At 36.6% G+C, this 21,783-nt stretch overlaps 1 pseudogene; it reads right to left on the bottom strand.

Annotated features, from left to right (window-relative positions):
- Positions 1-1,477: 1,477 nt before the first annotated feature.
- The window catches only part of LOC147584237 (uncharacterized), a 106,819-nt pseudogene continuing 86,513 nt past the window's right edge, over positions 1,478-21,783 (bottom strand).

The raw sequence follows: 21,783 nt of genomic DNA, 5'->3' as shown, positions 1-21,783 counted from the left end.
ACAGTCGCATCTGAGACAAAACTCAGGAGAGAGGTACTGCCTGGGGCCTGGTCACGGATAGTGGAAAAGCAGGGAGTGGACAAAGCTGAAGACAGAGGTCGGGTGCATGATTGCTGATCCGGGAGGACAGCCTGGGTAGCTGGGTGGCGCCATTTTCACTGCTCCTGCGCATGCACATTGGCACCTACAAATGCCCCAACAATCCACCCCAGTAGGCTAGCAGCGCCATCTAGTGGAGAACAGAGCCATTACGCTGAGCCCCGCCCAACTGGGCCAACCTAGCTCTTCAAGAACACAAGTCTCACTGCCTGCTTAGTTTATGGACTATAAAGCGCTTCATAGTCTGACTTGTAGGGGAAAATGAAGTACTTTTAGCCCTATTTCAATCTGATACCAGGTCCATCTATTCAATTTTCTTTTCTTTTTTCTTTCTCTTTTACACTTCTTTTTCTTGAATACAGAAAGGGAAAAAACTCATTTTTATTTTCAATTTTTATTAAAAATATTTTTCCTTAATTTTTATTACTATATTTTTTTACTTTTGTGTAAATTGTTTCAAAGTCTACTTCCATTATTTTATATTAGTCTACTTCAGTGTATTCACCTTTCCAAATTTCCAAACGATTACCCTTTTGTTGCTTTTTTCTTTTTCTTTCTTTTTCTTTTTTTCCTCTTTTTCTTTTCTTTTTGTTGAATGCAGAGAGACAAAAACTTCATTTTTTCTTTCAATTTCTATTAAAAATATTTTTGTGTAATTTTTTTCAAATTCTATTTACTTCCATCATTTTATTTTAGTCTACTACAGTGTATTCACTTTTTCAAATTTTGAAGCAATTTCCTTTTTTCTTTTTTTATCTTTTTCTCTTTTTTGCTTGTTTTCTTTTTCTTGAATGCAGAAAAAGAAAAGATTCAAATTTATTTTTAATTTTTATTAATTTTCTTTATTTATTCTACTTTATTCTTTACTTTTATGTATATTTTTTCAAATTATATTTTACTCCCATCGTCTCATTTTAGTCTACTTCAGTGTATTAATTTTTTCAAATTCTCAAATGATTTTCTTTCCCCCCTGCCTTTTTTAAATCTAATCTGTCAAACCACTTTCAACACCCAGACCAAAACACACCTAGGATCTAGCATCATTTATTCGATTAGTGTGTGTGTGTGTGTTTAAATTTTAATTTTGATATTTTTTAATTTTAATTTTTAATATTAATTTTTCTACCTCACTTTTTCCTTTTCTCACTTCAAAATGACAAAATGAAGGAATTCACCCTAAAAGAAAGAGTACGAAGAAACGACAGCCAAGGATTTAAGCAACATAGATACAAGCAAGATGTCTGAACCAGATTTTAGAATCACAATAATAAGAATACTGGCTGGAGTCAGAAACAGATTAGAACCCCTTTCTGCAGGGATAAAAGAAGTAAAAAATAGAATGAAATAAAAAATGCTATAACTGCGCTACAATCACGAATCAAGGCTGGATGAGGCAGAACGGAGAATCAGCAATATAGAGGGCACACTTAAAGAGAATAATGAAGCAGAAAAAAAGAGGGACATTAAGGCAAAAGAGCACAATTTAAGAATTAGAGAAATCAGTGACTCATTAGAAAGGAACAACATCAGAATCATAGGCGTCCCAGAAGAGGAAGAGAGAGAAATAGGGGTAGAAGGTTATGTGAACAAATCATGGTGGAAAACTTTCCAAACCTGGGGAAAGACACAGACATCAAAATCCAGGAAGCACAGAGGACCCTGCATTAGATTCAACAAAAACCAACCATCAACAAGGCATACATAGTCAAGTTCACAAAATACTCAGACAAGGAAAGAATCATGAAAGCAGCAAGGGAAAAAAAGTCCCTAACCTACAAGGGAAGAGAGATCATGTTTGCAGCAGTCTTATCCACAGAAACTTGGCAGGCCAGAAAGAAGTGGCAGGATATATTAAATGTGCTGAATCAGACAAATATGCAGCCAAGAATTCTTTATCCAACAAAGCAGTCATTCAAAATAGAAGGAGAGATAAAACGTTTCCCAGACAAACAAAAATTAAAGGAGTTTGTGACCACTAAACCAGCCCTGCAAGAAATTTTAAGGGGGACTTTCTGAGGGGAGAAAAGATGAAAAATAAATAAATAAATAAATAAATAAATAAATAAATACCAAAAGCAACAAAGATTAGAAAGGACCAGAGACCACCACCAGAAACTCCAACTCTACAAGCATCATAATGGCAAGAAATTCATAGCTTTCAGTGCTCACTCTAAACATCAATGGACTCAATGCTCCAATCAAAAGACATAGGGTAACAGAATGGATAAGAAAACAAGATCCATCTATATGCTGTTTACAAGAGACCCACTTTAGACCAAAGATGCCTTGAGATTGAAAATGAGGGGATGGAGCATCGATCATGCTAATGGTCAACAAAAGAAAGCCGATGTAGCCATACTTAGGTCAGACAATCTATACTTTAAAATAAAGACTGTCACAAGAGATGAGGAAGGGCATTATATCATAATTAAGGGGTCTATCCACCAAGAAGACCCAACAATTGTAAACATTTATGCGCCAAATGTGGGAAAACCCAAATATATAAATCAATTAATCACAAACATAAACTCATGGATAGTAATACCATAATAATAGGTGACTTCAACATCCCACAGCAATGGACACAATGTCACAGTAATGTACAGATCATCTAATCAAAAAATCAACAAACAATGGCTTTGAATGACACACTGGACCAGATGGACTTAACAGATATATTCAGAACATTTCACCCTAAAGCAGCAGAATATACATTCTTCTCCAGTGCACATGGAACGTTCTCCAGAATAGACCATATACTGGGACACAAACCAGCCCTAGGTAAGTACAAAAAGATCAAGAACATACCATGCACATTTTCAGACCACAATGCTATGAACTCGAAATCAACCACAAGAAAAAATTTGGAAAGGTAACTAATACTTGGAGAATGATAACATCCTACTAAAGAATGAATGGACTATCCAAACAGTTCATTTTTTTTTGTAACGTTTATTTATTTTTGAGACAGAGAGAGACAGAGCATGAACAGGGGAGGAGAAGAGAGAGAGGGAGACACAGAATCTGAAACAGGCTCCAGTCTCTGAGTGGTCAGCACAGAGCCTGACGCGGGGCTCGAACTCACGTACCATGAGATTATGACCTGAGCCGAAGTCGGACGCTTAACTGACCGAGCCACCCAGGTGCCCCATATAACTTCAAAGAGAAACTGTAATTTAATTTTAAAGCAAAAATTTCCAAAATTTATATACTTTAATAATTTAAAGAAAAATATTAAATATCTTCTGCAACTCACAAAACATGTCTATTCATCAGATGCTGGTGGAGGCTAAAAGTTTTTACATTGTCCTCTAGGTTTTTTCACATCTTACCTAATTCTGAAGAAGCAAAGACAGACACCCGGATTCATGACATATGACAAATTTGGGCCAAAAGGGAGTGGAAAAAAACAAGGAAGATTCTATTATTGTAACCTAGATGTAGAAATTAGATAGTAAGAATGCTTCAGATTGCAGGCTTTAAAATTACACAGCTTTAGTTTGAGTCTTTGCTTCAACATTTCTAAGTTGTGTTGCTTTTGGCGAGTTATTTATTTAAATTTTCTGCTGGTATCAACAGCGAAATGAGGTGAATAATTTCTGCAGTGTAGAAATGCTAGATGGATTAAATGAGATAATACAATAAAGATATTACCACAGTGTCCAGCATGGAATAAACTGATAGAATTGCCATTTGCTCCATCTAATGCAATGATTCCCTAAATTTTCTGCACATTAGAATCAGGGTGCTATTTGAGAATTAATAATCTCTGAGCCCTTTTCCCAAACAATTACATTAGACTCTTCATGGGGGGAACATGGTCTTGGGTACTTACAAATATAGGAGTTTCTCTGGGCTTCTAGGTGGCTCAATTGGTTAAGTGTCCAACTTCAGCTCTGGTCATGATCTCTCAGTTCGTGAGTTAATGAGTTAATGAGTTCATGAGTTTGGGCCCTTGCATCAGGCTGTACACTGACAGTGCAGAGCCTGCTTAGGATTCTCTCTCTCTCCCATTCTCTCTCTACCCCTCTCTGCCTTGTGTTTTCTCTCTCTCCCTCCAAATAAAAAAATAAACTTTAAAAAAAATCTAGGATTTTCTAATGTGCAGTTGATTTAACTACTACTTTCTAATGGAATGGAACATAGGTGTATACAGTTGACTTATGACTGGAAAAGAAGGCGATTTATCACTAAGATATTACTTTACACCAATCAGAATGACGAGTATGAAAAAGACAAGAAATGACAAGTGTTTGTGATAATGTGGAGAAAAAGGAACCCTTGTGCACTGTTGGTAGGAATGTAAATTGGCGCTATGGAAAACATAGTCACTATGGAAAACATAGGTTTTTTAAAAGATTAAAAATAGAAATACCACACTATCCAGTTATTTCATTGCTGGGTATTTATCAAAAAAAAAATGGATTTGTAAGGATATATATACCCCTATATTTATTGTAGCATTCTTTACTACAGTTAAAATATGGAAACAGCTCAAATGTCTATCAGTAGATGAATGGATAAAGAAGATGTGAGATAGATAGATAGATGATAGATAGATATATAGATAGATAACTAATGGAATATTACTCAGCCATAAAATATAATGAAATCCTGTCATTTGCAACAATATGGATGGATCTGGGGATATTATGCTAGGTAAAATAACGGACAAAGACAAATTCTATATGATTTCACTTATATGTGGAATCTAAAAAAGCCAAACAAATGAGCAAAAAAACAGAAACAGACTCGTAAATATCAAGAACAAATTGGAGGCTTACAGAAGAAAGTGGGGTGGGGGGTGGGTGAAATAGGGGGAGAAGAGTAAAATAAAAAGAGACTTTTCTGAGCCTTTGGTTGCCTTGGTTGTTTCTACATTGATCTTTTAAAATTCCATGCAAAAGAGGCAATTATCTTTTATTTAATTTTTATGAGACTCTTTTAAGTGAAAAGCTTTTTTAAAATTTCTTTCTATAGCTCAGATACTTTCCTAATTCATACATAAGACTTTCTCATTTGTTTTTTAGATTGGCAATCACAGAGCTATAGAATTATAGAATTAATATTAATATTTCTGAGTCTTTATAGAAAATGCTGTGCATGGGTAAATATTTCTCATCTATGCTCAAGACTGTTTCTGAACATTATATAAGTAGATTTTTTTTGTTTTTCTCAGGTTGAACTTGTGCTTTGATTATTCTTTATCAGTCAGTTTTTTAGGTGGCACTTCATATTTGCTCTAAGTTCACTGCAAAACTTACACAGTTAATTATTCTTCCAAACAACTCAGAGGTAAAATTTTACCCACAGGCAGATTTGTTTAAATATGTAAATTTCCTTCAAATAAGGAACTAGGAAAATTGTGAGAAATTCTAAAAAAAAAATTATTTGTACAAAGAGCACAGGACACCAGCCCCATGCTGACAGAAGCCCAGGTGTCACACCAGTCCTTCCATCCTCACATTGGCAAACAGAAACCTCTACACTGGAGCCTTTCTTGGAGACTGGGCACCTTTGGAAGACTGAGCCACAGCAGGAGCTGGAGCCAGAGTCACAGCTGCAGCCTGGGCCTTTGTTTGCCTTGGTCTTGGATTTTGGCTGGCAGAACCTGAGACCCTTGGCAATGTGGGCATGAGCGTGTTTCCTGAGCTGAGAGTAAGCAATGTGGGCAAGTCAATTGAGCTTGAGGCTACTGCCCTTTGGGATCTTGGGCTTGACCTCCTTGGGCTTGATGAGGACGTTGATAGCCTCAGCATGTGCACTAATGGCCTTGGCGTTGTTGGCCTGCATCTTCTTATGGCCCTTTTTGTTGTGCTTCTAGGCAAAGTACTTATTCCTCAGGAACTTCAGGTCTAAGTTAAGACCCCAAAAGATTCATATCTTTGCGACTGGGTTTCTTGATGCCATTTCTGTGCCATTTTCATGACTGATTGTGTGTGGTGTGGTCCTTGGACTTGGCTGTGTCTGCACCAAAGCCCACAGCTCTCAAAGTGCCTTCTTCTTTTTTTTTTTTTTTAAATGTATTGAAGCTGTTTTCTTTGCATTGGAGATCTGAATCACAGTTTACAACATCATTAACCTGATAATGCTTTATAATTACTCATTATCAATGAGGACTCCATGGAACCCTCAATAATAAATTCTATTTGAGAGATTTAAAGAAATTAAAACAGATTGAAAATCAAATTTCAAGAGCTCTTAGAATTATGGGAAAGAAGTACATAGTTAAAGAACACTGTGCTAGGAGTAGCTAGCTTTTCCAGACTCCATCAATACCAGTTAGATACAGATCACTAGAGCACACACAGAAGAAGACAGTGGGGCTGTGAGTGGACGTGGACACTTTACAATCAAACTTCTCTTGCCATGTTTTTTCTTATATTACCAAAAGCTATGATTGAACAACTGGTATTTTTAAAAAGATTTTTCCTCTTCCTTGGGTTCAAAACCATTAAAATTGCTGACCATAATTTCTTAAGCACTAATTAGAGGGCAACTGAAGAAAATCTAGGCAGAGCATGGACATAAGCAATGAATCATGTTAACCACAGACCCCAAAATGCTAAGTCTTTGATGAAATTCCCAGATAAAGATAATTAGCAACATTTCCCTTTGTTTGACTTTTCTTTTGCTTCAGAAGAGAACTTATTTTCATATCACGTGCTTTCTTTGGGGAGAACAATCTGGAATTTCTTAGCATATTTTGTGGTATTTATTTTTCTCTTGATGTATTTCATTCACTGAATTCAAAACCTACAGCATATTCATCTTATTTGCAGGGCTCCTCAATGTGAGATCTCAAAGTACCAAAAGCTATTTAGCTCAGGTTATGTCAACATAGATTGGGTTTGTTGTATCTGGATGCTGGTGCTGGAAAACAAAACAAAACAAAACAAAACAAAACAAAACAAAACAAAACAAAACACCTTGTTCTTCACTTGATTCTGGCTCCTTACTTCCATAAGCTGCTGGCCATTTCCCCTTCGTTACTTATCTATTCAGCCTAACTGCCAACACTTTTGACCCATTGTTAAGCTTTGATATGTCAACTCTGCTAGATTCTCTAGACTTTCCTTTTATACCCAGAGCTATAAGCATTTATTAACTGTGATCTTAGTAGCAAAATTAGGTCTATATTCAACTATGACCTGATTCCTATTCCCTAGCTTTGAATAGAAGAACTAATCTAGCTCACTTTTTTTGTGTATGTGTATATCTATCCAACTCTTCTCATGGAGAGTAAGATAAAGATTCATGGTAAGTTAAATTCTATTAACTACTTTCAGAATCTACTATTCCAACCTTCTTCATACACATATATAAAAAAATTAGTAATGTCATGCTGTCAGAAAAGAGAATATTTGCGTTGAAGAGTGAAAAATGTTTCTCTGACTCTTACCTGTGGAATTGGAGAGCAGATTTGAACTCAATTTACTGATATTTTGTCTTCATAAACACTGAAGCTGAATGAGAACAATGTAGCCTGCTTCTCTAAATTCTTCTTGAACCCTTTATGTGTGTGGGTGATGTAAATCTTCCTCAATCACTAATGATCCCATTATTCTCTGTTCACCTATTCTCTGTTCAGTTATTGTCAATGATTCTCATTGACTCTCAGGGAGAGCCTTTTCTCTTCAGTTGATTCAAAGATCTTTAGTGTTACTTCCAAGTATTTCTCTTTACACTCACCAAATGGCAATGACTCTTCAAGTCTTCTGTATACACCCTATTCTCCAGACTCTTCTCTCTACCCCACATAATCTTGTATTTACCCAAAATGTTCTTTAAGCCTGTTTAGGAGCAAGTTTATTACATTTATATTATTTTATTTTACATAGAATTGCATTCTAACAGACATCACTTTTGGAAGAGTTTTAGTCTCTGTTCTCATTTAGTATTAATTACATGTTTCAGAGATTTTTCATAGTGTGTGATCTCTTTCATTCAGATACATACACATATGTATATATGTGTATATATATATATAAGCAGGGTTGATAATCAAAATAATTCAGTGACTAGAAAGGCATAAGCATAGAGTAAACAAATTAACAAAACAAATCAGTAGTAATAAGGCCTATTATATTACACTGGAACATGCTGGCTGAACATTAAATATGTGCGTGTCTGTGTGTGTCTATGTGTCTAATAATTTACAGATATGATTGGCAGAAATGATGACAGGTTTGCATTTTGGAGAGAGATATCTTTCTTTATAGAAAGTTTAATCTCCCTTTCAAGTTACAGTGATTCTCTGTAAGTTCTTAGATGCTAACTCTAAGTTGTCACCAATTTATTTTCATTTAGCTAACAATATGAACCTTGGACTCCCTAACTAATATCTTATCCTTGAGAGAAATATCATTTGGCCTAGGGGTAACACAATTAATCTATATTGAAGTAAAGATCATTTATTTTTTTAATAGACTGCAGACATGAAACCTCTTTTTAAAAGACATCTTTTATGTTTGTTAGCTTGTTCAGCTGTTTAACTTTTTAAAAGATTGTGAAAATACAATTTCTTGAATTGCATGAAAAGTTAAAGTTATCACCGATTTAAATATATCAATGATATTCCCTACCTGGTATGCTTACAATGTTATAAAATATTGTTCTCAGTTCATTGAACTACTATTATAAGTTTTTACAAAATTTAGTTAAGCATTACAGTGATAGATCATTGATACATAAGGATGTAATTCAAAGTAACTGCAAATTTCATAAGGCAAACTTTGATTGCAATGTGAATTATGTAATTTTATTAGATAATTATACTTCAAAAATTGAAGCAAAAGTAAACAGATTTAGCTTCTGTCAGATTTAAAGCTATCAGCATTCTTTTCAGTATCCCTCTAGTGTTATTAACATCATATGACAAGTCTCTGATAAAACAATATGTAGGTGGATTTTTTCCTCTGGCTTATACCTAGGCATAAATGTTAATTTTTTTTTTTTAATTAAAAAAAAATTTTTTTTCAACGTTTATTTATTTTTGGGACAGAGAGAGACAGAGCATGAACGGGCGAGGGGCAGAGAGAGAGGGAGACACAGAATCGGAAACAGGCTCCAGGCTCTGAGCCATCAGCCCAGAGCCCGACGCGGGGCTCGAACTCACTGACCGCGAGATCGTGACCTGGCTGAAGTCGGACGCTTAACCGACTGCTCCACCCAGGCGCCCCAAAATGTTAATTTTTTTAATGTTTTATTTATTTTTGAGACAGAGAGAGACAGAGCATGAGCAGGGGAGGGGCAGAGAGAGAGGGAGACACAGAATCTGAAGCAGGCTCCAGTCTCTGAACTGTCAGCACAGAGCCTGATGTGGGGCTTGAACTCACAAACCACGAGATCATGACCTGAGCCAAAGTTGGACGCTTAAGGACTGAGCCACCCAGGCGCCCCATATATCTAAGTATAAATATTAAAAGAAATGAAATTTTAGATTACTAATGATGAAAACTTAAATGCTGTGGTAGCCTATTAGAGAATAAAATGTTGATAAATGGAACCTAGTACAATGCTTGAATCACAATTCATATTCTGTTTAAGTAAGCATTTAGATTAACCCACTGATTAGTTATCGGTGAAAACCATGTGGAGTTTTCAGATAACATAAACTAGAAGGCAATGCACACTAAACGTATACTTTTTATTAAACAAGAATTTATGTTATACCTTAAGGAAGAGGCATTAGTAGAGAATTAGTAACATTGTGTTTAGCTACTTTTTAAGATTTTTTTCTAATTATCCAGAAACATTGTTCTTTCTCCATTCATGTAATTTTTTATTTGTAGACTAAAAAGGATAATTTTATTCATATAAAAACGTTAGACTTTTCTTGGCAATAGACTGTTTTCATATGAAACCACAATAAATATTTTAGGAAAGAAATTAAAGACATATAGAAACAAGGCACATGTTGAATTAAGAGACACACTATCCTACTTTATAACTGTTATGCTAAATACTCTCTGTAGTGGTGAAATTTACCAAAGCATGGCAGATTTGAAGAACAATTATTCATAGTCACAATCATAAATGACAGCAATCATGAAACTGTCCTTAAAATACCATCTTTAAACAAAAATAATTAGGTAATAATAAAAATATGGCCTCCAACAAAATGTTAAAAAATAGATTCAACCTCTTTTAAGTATACTAGGAAATATATATGTATACCAGGAAATTTTTATTAGAACCTTATTTGGCATTCCTTTTTCCTTCTATTAATTAGGAGACTGTTTATATGTGTATAAGGCAAAATTCTTCTTTTAGGTTTATTATGTATGAGAACATACCATGAACATAAAGAACTACTCAAAACAATGTAAAGAAGGATCTATATGATCTAAATCCAAAATTGGAGAGTTTAAAAGATGACTCTTCTATATGAAAAGAAATTCAAATGTTTATACCCTTTGTTAAAAAAAATCCCTATCTTCAGATCTAAGCAGTTGAAAGAGGAGAGAAATTTAGATACAGGTTCTAAATCTAGTTGGTATTTATAAACTTCTGAATATAAAATAAAGTTACTAACACAGTGTTACTGATGAACTCCTCCTAAGGTGGCCCTCAATAGAAATTTCAGTGAAGGGGTACTCAAATGGCTATAAATGAGAGATTTTTGAAATTCAGTTAATAATAACAATTGCTATTACTCATTGAACTTTAACGAATATATCTGAAAGTATAATCTGTAGGTACTAACATTTTACAGATTAGGAAATGATACCTAATTTGGGTAGCTGGACTGCTATCACAAAATTAGAGATAGGGGCGCCTGGGTGGTCAGTCAGTTAAGCATCCGACCTCAGCTCAGGTCATGATCTCACGGTCTGTGAGTTCGAGCCTTGCATCGGGCTCTGGGTGACAGCTCGGAGCCTGGAGCCTGCTTCGGATTCTGTGTCTCCTTCTCTCTCTCCCTCTCCCCAACATGTGCTCTGTCTCTCTATGTCTCTCAAAAAATAAGTAATGTAAAAAAAAATTTTTTTAAAAATTGGAGATAGATCCAGATATAGAACTTTGGACTGTCTGATATCAGCATTGGTATCCATAGTGCTACTTTTCAGCTCCTGAATTTTTTTCTATAGCACTTGGATTGAATAAAATTTTAGTTGTTTCTGATGGAGAGTGCATTTTCTACATGCATAGTCACACCCCAAATCCTTTAATGCAATTAGGGAACTGCCTAGGGCATTGTGGCATGAATGAAATATTATCCTTTTCCTTGATGACCTAATACAATAACTTTTTTGAGAAGCTACTATGTTTCATTGTATTTATTTACACATATAGAAGTGGGAAGTGCTGAACTCATGATGCCTTGTACAATTTTAGACAAAAGGTAACTTTTATACTGCTTCACTTATGACAAGTAGTTATTTCCCTGGAAGAGATATTGAGAGATTCAAGAAACTTGTCAGTGTAGCGAGATTTTGGAACTTGTCAGTGTAGACCCAGGAAATAAACTGCAAAAACCTTGGCAACATAAAATAATATAATGGTGACTACAGTTTGGACTTTTGTCTAAAGAAGTTGGGAGACATTGTAATATCAAAGCAAAGGCTTAACTTGTTGGGATCTGTATTGTAGCAAAATGACCTTGGAGCTGTGTATGAAGTTTGGTGTGAAACGAGGGTAAACCAGAGTTAGAAGACAGAATTTAGACACTATTTCAGTGGTTCAGAACAGAAATAATGAGGGCCTGAATGTTAGAATGAATAAGAAGAAAGGTTTTGATCGATACAAATAAGGGCTACCATTGAGAGAGCTTCATGAATCACTGGTTGGGAGAGGAGGGACAGAATTTAAAGAAGAAATGATTTGAAGTTTTCCAGCTTGATTAATTATTGGAATTAAAAGTATCAATGACTCAAAAGAACATCAAAGCACTCTGGGGAAAGTGAGTTTCCAAGAAGTGATTCTAGAAGCCCCTTTTTACTTTCTGAAGAGAGAAGGTGTGTGTGTGTGTGTGTGTGTGTGTGTGTGTATTTTTATTTATATATGCTATATATATATATAATGCTACATATATATAATGCTATATATATGTTATATATATATATATATATATTATGCTATCTATATCTATATGTATATCTATATACTAACATGATGTTACGGTATTTTGTCATGAAGAAAGACTAAAGTACTATTATGGAGTTGTTTTGTTTTGTTTCTTTTCTTTCTGTCCTCTTGTCTCTGAAGATTTCCTGTATTCTGACTGTTTCCCAACACTAACCTAGTTAGTTTTATTTACTGAACAGTAAACGAAGAGGACTCACCTAAAGGTTTTTGGTTTTGTTTTGCTTTGCTTTGTTTTGTTGTTCTTCTGTTACTGTTAAATCCCATGTCAGGAAAGGACTTAAGATAGCACCAAATCTCGAGCAGGTTCAATCAGTTTGAAATTGCTTAAGACTACATTCCAATATTGTTTGTCAGGCCAGAATGGAAGTAAAATTTCCAGACCTCTAGGAACACACAGGAAGTAGAAAATGAATAAGGCTGATAGTTATTTAGTGGTTGTAAGAGATTGCTGTCTTTACTAGCTGAATTTTTAACATTTTTTTAAATATCACATTTTTGAAGAAGAGCATTACCTTTGTATATCAGGACTAATCATTTCCACTAGCTTGATACCCTGACCAATAAATTAAGAACTATGTTATGGCAGCAATGGCAAATGAAGAACTCAAACAATTACCTGGAGAATACAGCCACTGAACGTAAAAACAAATAAAAAACTGTGATTATATACAACAAGATGCACTACCATCCTGATCCATCTCAAAAATAATTTCCTGATCTATGTTTGGAAAAGAATTGCATTCTGTAACACGTTAATAAAAGTAAAGGAAAATAAATGCAAAGAAAGGAGGGAAGGAAGGAAGCAGCAGCAATCACTACACAGATTCTAGCTAAAGTTTAAGTTATGGTGAAGGTAAAATATAGCATATACCTGTAAAATTCTTCTAACCTTTATGTGCAATGGCAGAGTTGAATAGTTATGACAGAGACTTGTATAGCTCAAAAAAGCTAATATAGTGACTATGTGGCTCTTTACAAAAAATGTTTGCAAACCTTTGATCTAGTTAATGTTATCATGTTTTTTATTAGGTAATTAGGCATTATTATAAACTTGTTACATTTATATGGTGGTTTATACACACACACACACGCGCGCTATTTAACGTGATAAGATGTAATTCTCTTATTTGTTTTTTGCTTAACTAATAAAATCATATGACCATATGTTTATAATTTCAGCAAGTAATTTATGTAAAAAGTCATATTTGATCACATTTTTAATCCTAGTATGTTAGATTTCACAACCTTCCGGCATCATCTCAAACTACTAGAATATTTAAACTGATTCATAGTCAAAGAACTTTGGCAAAAGACTGATCTATATTTCTCTGCCTACATACTGGATTCATTGACCAAATGGTTCAATAATCCTGACTAGAAATAAATAGTGAATCACAGGCTGAAAGCTACCTTGAGAACAATTTAATATATTCTGAGAAGAAACTTCTTTAAGACAATTTGACTCTATACTTGTACTTCTTTCTAGTACTGATATTTTGTTGTAAAGATTGTGGTACAGATACTATGTAATAATTACCTAAGATTTATATTAGAAAAGAAAAATACAGCATATAATTTTTTAAATAGGTATCTTGTTTTGCATCCTGTAATAGTTTGAAAAGAGGACTCTAATGAAAAACATTGAAGCAAAACTCAGTGTTAAAAGGAAATCTATTTCTGGTCAATTGACTTTTGAAATGATTTTATAGTGTTGAATATACTTTGAATGCCCTGTAATTTAACACCAGAAATTCATAAGTTAGTATGATATTCTCCAAATGAAAAATTAACTACTTTTTGAGATAAAAGTGTGATCAACCTGTGTGATTTTATCTCTGAGGAGATTCTATGGGCTACAAAATTTTCAAGGTGTTTTGGATATCAGTGTACAATGATTGATGTATAAACAGTTCCTTCTCTCAGTGACTTTCCAATACAGTGCATGAGATAGAAATTAGACAAAAAAAGTAAAGGTAAAATAGTATAGTATAATAAAATATAAAAATAGTGTAATCAAATATTTAAAAATAAATTAGTATAGTATAATATAAGGAAAAGAAAAAAGACTAGGGTACAAGGATAATCACTGTTTTTATGATTTATAATTGGAAATAAATGAAGAAAATGTCCAAATGTAAGGATTAACGACACCAATTTATAGTCTTACCAAGCATAGGGAAGAAAAAATTGCCAGGTATGAATCTCACTCCCATGTCTTCTGAAGTGCCTAGGAGAAAATTGAATGGGCAATTATTTAAATGTTCTGTATGTGGGGTGAGCACTTTGGTGACTTATCCTTGAAGCAGCACCATGAGTCTCTAGATGAACAACAGCAATCCTGTCCAGCTCCCAAGGAAGGAATTAAGGGATGAGGTGGGATTCAGAGTAGAATTAATCTTAGAGGTACTACAAAAAATTTATTAAAAGAATAGGGCAGGGAATGGGGAAGATGGCGGCATAGGAGGACGCTGGGCTCACCGCGCGTCCTGCTGATCACTTAGATTCCACCTACACCTGCCTAAATAACCCAAAAACCGCCAGAGGATTAGCAGAATGGAGTCTCCGGAGCCAAGCACAGACGAGAGGCCCACGGAAGAGGGTAGGAAGGGCGGCGAGGCGGTACGCGCTCCACGGACTGGCGGGAGGGAGCCGGGGCGGAGGGGCAGCCTGCTGGCCAAGCAGAGCCCCCAAGTCTGGCTGGCAAAAGCGGAGGGGCCGGGCGGAGTGTGTTCCGACAGCAAGCGCGACTTAGCGTCTGGGATGTCATAAGTTAACAGCTCTGCTGGGAAAGCGGGAAGGCTGGAGGACAAAGGGAGGGAGAGTTGCTGAGCCCCCAGACGACAGAGCTCAGCTTGGTGGGGAACAAAGGCGCTCACCAGCGCCATCTCCCTCACCCATCCCCCAGCCAAAATCCCAAAGGGAACCAGTTCCTGCCAGGGAACTTGCTCACTCTCCGCAAACACCCAATTCTGTGCTTCTGCGGAGCCAAACCTCCTGCAGCAGATCTGACTCCCTCCCGCTGCCACAGTGCCCCTCCTGAGGTGGATCACCTAAGGAGAAGCAAGCTAAGCCTGCCCCTCCTGCCCCCGTGCACCTTGCCTACCCACCCCAGCTAATATGCCAGATCCCCAGCACCACAAGCCTGGCAGTGTGCAAGTAGCCCACATGGGCCACGCCACCCCACAGTGAATCCCGCCCCTAGGAGAGGGGAAGAGAAGGCACACACCAGTCTGACTGTGGCCCCAGTGGTGGGCTGGAGGCAGACATCAGGTCTGACTGTGGCCCCGCCCACCAACTCCAGTTATACACCACAGCACAGGGGAAGTGCCCTGCAGGTCCTCACCATGCCAGGGACTATCCAAAATGACCAAGCGGAAGAATTCCCCTCAGAAGAATCTCCAGGAAATAACAACAGCTAATGAGCTGATCAAAAAGGATTTAAATAATATAACAGAAAGTGAATTTAGAATAATAGTCATAAAATTAATCGCTGGGCTTGAAAACAGTATAGCTGACAGCAGAGAATCTCTTGCTACAGAGATCAAGGGACTAAGGAACAGTCACGAGGAGCTGAAAAACGCTTTAAATGAAATGCAAAACAAAATGGAAACCACCACAGCTCGGATTGAAGAGGCAGAGGAGAGAATAGGTGAACTAGAAGATAAAGTTATGGAAAAAGAGGAAGCTGAGAAAAAGAGAGATAAAAAATCCAGGAGTATGAGGGAAAAATTAGAGAACTAAGTGATACACTAAAAAGAAATAATCTACGCATAATTGGTATCCCAGAGGAGGAAGAGAGAGGGAAAGGTGCTGAAGGTGTACTTGAAGAAATTATAGCTGAGAACTTCCCTGAACTGGGGAAGGAAAAAGGCATTGAAATCCAAGAGGCACAGAGAACTCCCTTCAGACGTAACTTGAATTGATCTTCTGTACGACATATCACAGTCAAACTGGCAAAATACAAGGATAAAGAGAAAATTCTGTAAGCAGCAAGGGGTAAACGTGCCCTCACATATAAAGGGAGACCTATAAGACTCGTGACTGATCTCTCTTTTGAAACTTGGCAGGCCAGAAAGGATTGGCACGAGATTTTCAGTGTGCTAAACAGAAAAAAATATGCAGCCGAGAATCCTTTATCCAGCAAGTCTGTCATTTAGAATAGAAGGAGAGATAAAGGTCTTCCTAAACAAACAAAAACTGAAGGAATTTGTCACCACTAAACCAGCCCTACAAGAGATCCTAAGAGGGTTCCTGTGAGACAAAATACCAGAGACATCACTACAAGCATAAAACATACAGACATCACAGTGACTCTAAACCCGTATCTTTCTATAATAACGCTGAATGTAAATGGATTAAATGCACCAACCAAAAGACATAGGGTATCAGAATGGATAAAAAAACAAGACCCATCTATTTGCTGTCTACAAGAGACTCATTTTAGACCTGAGGACAACTTTAGATTGAGAGTGAGGGGATGGAGAACTATTTATCATGCTACTGGAAGCCAAAAGAAAGCTGGAGTAGCCATACTTCTATCAGACAAACTAGACTTTAAATTAAAGGCTGTAACAAGAGATGAAGAAGGACATTATATAATAGTGACAGGGTCTATCCACCAGGAAGAGCTAACAATTATAAATGTCTATGCGCCGAATACCGGAGCCCCCAAATATATAAAACAATTACTCAAAAACATAAGCAACCTTATTGAGAAGAATGTGGTAATTGCAGGGGACTTTAACACTCCACTTACAGAAATGGATAGATCATCTAGACACATGGTCAATAAACAAACAAGGGCCCTGAATGAGACATTGGATCAGATGGACTTGACAGATATATTTAGAACTCTGCATCCCAAAGCAACAGAAAATACTTTCTTCTCGAGTGCACATGGAACATTCTCCAAGATAGATCATATACTGGGTCACAAAACAGCCCTTCATAAATTTACAAGAATTGAAATTATACCATGCATACTTTCAGACCACAATGCTATGAAGCTTGAAATCAACCACAGGAAAAAGTCTGGAAAACCTCCAAAAGCATGGAGGTTAAAGAACACCCTACTAAAGAATGAGTGGGTCAACCAGGCAATTAGAGAAGAAATTAAAAAATACATGGAAACAAACGAAAATGAAAATACAACAATCCAGACGCTTTGGGATGCAGCGAAGGCAGTCCTGAGAGGAAAATACATCGCAATCCAGGCCTATCTCAAGAAACAAGAAAAATCCCAAATACAAAATCTAACAGCACACCTAAAGGAACTAAAAGCAGAACAGCAAAGGCAGCCTAAACCCAGCAGAAGAAGAGAAATAATAAAGATCAGAGCAGAAATAAACAATATAGAATCTAAAAAAAAGGTAGAGCAGATCAACGAAACCAAGAGTTGGTTTTTTGAAAAAATAAACAAAATTGACAAACCTCTAGCCAGGCTTCTCAAAAAGAAAAGGGAGATGACCCAAATAGATAAAATCATGAATGAAAATGGAATTATTACAACCAATCCCTCAGAGATACAAACAATTATCAGGGAATACTATGAAAAATTATATGCCAACAAACTGGACAACCTGGAAGAAATGGACAAATTCCTAAACACCCACACTCTTCCAAAACTCAATCAGAAGGAAAGAGAAAGATTGAACAGACACATAACCAGCGAAGAAATTGAATTGGTTATCAAAAATCTCCCAACAAATAAGAGTCCAGGACCAGATGGCTTCCCAGGGGAGTTCCACCAGACATTTAAAGCAGAGATAATACCTATCTTTCTCAAGCTATTCCAAGAAATAGAAAGGGAAGGAAAACTTCCAGACTCATTCTATGAAGCCAGTATTACTTTGATTCCTAAACCAGACAGAGACCCAGTAAAAAAAGAGAACTACAGGCCAATATCCCTGATGAATATGGATGCAAAAATTCTCAATAAGATACTAGCAAATCGAATTCAACAGAATATAAAAAGAATTATTCACCATGATCAAGTGGGATTCATTCCTGGGATGCAGGGCTGGTTCAACATCCGCAAATCAATCAACATGATACATCACATTAATAAAAAAAAAAAAAGAGAAGAACCATATGATCCTGTCAATCGATGCAGAAAAGGCCTTTGACAAAATCCAGCACCCTTTCTTAATAAAAACCCTTGAGAAAGTCGGGATAGAAGGAACATACTTACACATCATAAAAGCCATTTATGAAAAGCCCACAGCTAACATCATCCTCAATGGGGAAAAACTGAGAGCTTTTTCCCTGAGATCAGGAACACGATGGGGATGCCCACTCTCACCGCTTTTGTTCAACATAGTGCTGGAAGTTCTAGCATCAGCAATCAGACAACAAAAGGAAATCAAAGGCACCAAAATTGGCAAAGATGAAGTCAAGCTTTCGCTTTTTGCAGATGACATGATATTATACATGGAAAATCCGATAGACTCCACCAAAAGTCTGCTAGAACTGATACATGAATTCAGCAAAGTTGCAGGATACAAAATCAATGTACAGAAATCAGTTGCATTCTTATACACTAACAATGAAGCAACAGAAAGACAAATAAAGAAACTGATCCCATTCACAATTGCACCAAGAAGCATAAAATACCTGGGAATAAATCTAACCAAAGATGTAAAAGATCTGTATGCTGAAAACTATAGCAATCTTATGAAGGTAGTTGAAGAAGATATAAAGAAATGGAAAGACATTCCCTGCTCATGGATTGGAAGAACAAATATTGTCAAAATGTCAATACTACCCAAAGCTATCTACATATTCAATGCAATCCCAATCAAAATTGCACCAGCATTCTTCTCGAAACTAGAACAAGCAATCCTAAAATTCATATGGAACCACAAAAGGCCCCGAATAGCCAAAGTAATTTTGAAGAAGAAGACCAAAGCAGGAGGCATCACCATCCCAGACTTTAGCCTCTACTACAAAGCGGTAATCATCAAGACAGCATGGTATTGGCACAAAAACAGACACATAGACTAATGGAATAGAATAGAAACCCCAGAACTAGACCCACAAACGTATGGCCAACTAATCTTTGACAAAGTAGGAAAGAATATCCAATGGAAAAAAGACAGTCTCTTTAACAGATGGTGCTGGGAGAACTGGACAGCAACATGCAGAAGGTTGAAACTAGACCACTTTCTCACACCATTCACAAAAATAAACTCAAAATGGATAAAGGACCTGAATGTGAAACAGGAAACCATCAAAACCCTAGAGGAGAAAGCGGGAAAAGACCTCTCTGACCTCAGCCGTAGCAATCTCTTACTCGACACATCCCAAAAGGCAAGGTAATTAAAAGCAAAAATGAATTACTGGGACCTTATGAAGATAAAAAGCTTCTGCACAGCAAAGGAAACAACCAACAAAACTAAAAGGCAACCAACGGAATGGGAAAAGATATTTGCAAATGACATATCAGACAAAGGGCTAGTATCCAAAATCTATAAAGAGCTCACCAAACTCCACACCCGAAAAACAAATAACCCAGTGAAGAAATGGGCAGAAAACATGAATAGACACTTCTCTAAAGAAGACATCCGGATGGCCAACAGGCACATGAAAAGATGTTCAGCGTCGCTCCTTATCAGGGAAATACAAATCAAAACCACACTCAGATATCACCTGACGCCAGTCAGAGTGGCCAAAATGAACAAATCAGGAGACTATAGATGCTGGAGAGGATGTGGAGAAACGGGAACCCTCTTGCACTGTTGGCGGTAATGCAAATTGGTGCAGCTGCTCTGGAAAGCAGTGTGGAGGTTCCTCAGAAAATTAAAAATAGACCTACCCTATGACCCAGCAATAGCACTGCTAGGAATTTACCCAAGGGATACAGGAGTACTGATGCATAGGGGCACTTGTACCCCAATGTTTATAGCAGCACTCTCAACAATAGCCAAATTGTGGAAAGAGCCTAAATGTCCATCAACTGATGAATGGATAAAGAAATTGTGGTTTATATACACAATGGAATACTACGTGGCAATGAGAAAGAATGAAATATGGCCTTTTGTAGCAACGTGGATGGAACTGAAGAGTGTGATGCTAAGTGAAATAAGCCATACAGAGAAAGACAGATACCATATGGTTTCACTCTTATGTGGATCTTGAGAAACTTAACAGAAACCCATGGGGGAGGAGAAGGGAAAAAAAAAAAAGAGGTTCGAGTGGGAGAGAGCCAAAGCATAAGAGACTGTCAAAAACTGAGAACAAATATTTATGTGAGAGAGAAGCCAGAAATTTCCCCTTGATCACAATGAGAGGTAAGTTATCTTTAATATATAAGAAACAGTGTTAGTTTCCTAGATGCTTGTACTGTTATTAGAAAGCTATCCAGGTAGCTTCTTGTTGGAGAAAGGACTACGATCAAATAATTTGGGGGGGGGGGAATTGGAGGGTTTAGTTGAGAAAATATAAACCCTGGGTACAGGCAAAGAAAATGAACGTTTTTGAGATTTCTGCCTGTGACATAGTGGATTCCTGAGACAGTTCTAAAATAGAGCTTCAAATGACATGGCTAGCAAATGACATGGGAATGATGAGGCCTGGAAGGTCTGTAGTAGGGAGGAGCACATCTGCGGATAGGCAAAATATTCAGCTCAGCCTGGCACGTGACCCTCCATATAAGCCATCATTTTACCACCAGTACAACCATGCAGACCCTTGCTGGGATCCAATATCTTAATTTCCCCAGTAAGGGCATAAAACAGGCAACGGTACCCTAATTTTGTGCATTGCATTTAAGCTGTCCATGCCAGGAACAACTGTGCAGCCAGCAATCTTCTTGGTTGATTCAGGAGGTAGATGTTTCTCATTCTCAAATTTTCTTTTTGGGTCAGTAACTGGGAATTCCAAAAAAATAAAAATTACAGTTATGATTGGGGAATATACATTGAAACAAGAAGAATGGATTATCAGTACATGTGTGTATGTATGTATGTATGTATGTATCTATTTTTCTCTCTGATCAGTATCTGGAGGTTGTAATAACTTTAAATTTATAATGTAAACTGGAAATTAACTACAAAATTAATCAGTAGTCATGTAGCACCCCCTCCATCAGCCTACTTAAAAGTATCCTAAATGAACATGTAGTCCAAGTAAAACTGAACAAATACAGCCTTAAAACAAGTCTCCTCTTAAATATTTTTAAAACTCTAAAAAAACAACAAATTAAAACAAATCTCCTCCTCTCAACAATATCCTTGTCTCTATTTTCTTCCTCTAAATAAATTTCAGAGAAGTCAATGAAATATAGAGACTGTGCAGATGGAGTGACTTTTAGAAGACAGACTGATATCTAAGCCTTTTAGATTTGACTAAATCTGCTTGAACATATGAAAATAAAAAAGGAAACATATGAGCTGCTCTGGAAAGGAAATTAAGCTCTCAGTAGAATCTATACAAATAGAAGAGTTTTTCCCTTTTGTTTTGGTTTGTTTTACATATTAGGCTTCCATATAAGATCTTGATTTTAAGGAAGTGGTTTGTTGCTTTAAAAATGCATTTTCAAGGATGTTTCTAATCTGGTTTGATGGAATGTCATTTTAAATTACATGAACATGAATTAAG

Source organism: Puma concolor, chromosome A1 (assembly GCF_028749965.1).
Source record: "Puma concolor isolate L17-30 chromosome A1, mPumCon1.1.hap2, whole genome shotgun sequence".
In the NCBI taxonomy this organism is placed as follows: Eukaryota; Metazoa; Chordata; class Mammalia; order Carnivora; family Felidae; genus Puma; species Puma concolor.
Note: the sequence above shows the minus strand (reverse complement) of the source record. Positions and strands in the feature narration are given on the sequence as shown.